Raw genomic sequence first — 424 nt, 5'->3', positions numbered from 1 at the left:
ACAATGTATACCTGCTACGCAGAGAAGAGGACGCCAGTGTCGTTCCAGTAAAGGCCCAGCCCTTCACTTTGACCCTTATTAGCTTCCTTTTCATGAACCATAAAAGCCGATACAACTACCCCCAAGGCAACTATCCTCAATGAATGAATGTTAACACGACGGGGATATTTGCGCACTGCTTGGAACATGTTTTCCTTGCTTATGCCTTCGTAAAACTGTATCTAGCTGTAAAAAGGCAGGTGATCCTCTACGCATACCATAAAAAGGGGGAGGGGGATAAGAAAAACAAGAGGTTTTCGATTAATTAAGACAGAGACAGAAGCTGGACACATTACTGTCAGAGAACGAACGTCGTAGTTTAAATTTAGTCTCTGCTGACGGCGATTTGGGACAACAACAGGCCTGAATTGACCGTAACATGTAA

This window comes from Penaeus monodon, chromosome 20 (genome assembly GCF_015228065.2).
Source record: "Penaeus monodon isolate SGIC_2016 chromosome 20, NSTDA_Pmon_1, whole genome shotgun sequence".
Taxonomy (NCBI): domain Eukaryota; kingdom Metazoa; phylum Arthropoda; class Malacostraca; order Decapoda; family Penaeidae; genus Penaeus; species Penaeus monodon.
The sequence above is the reverse complement of the archived record's forward strand: the minus strand, read 5'-3'. Positions refer to the sequence as shown.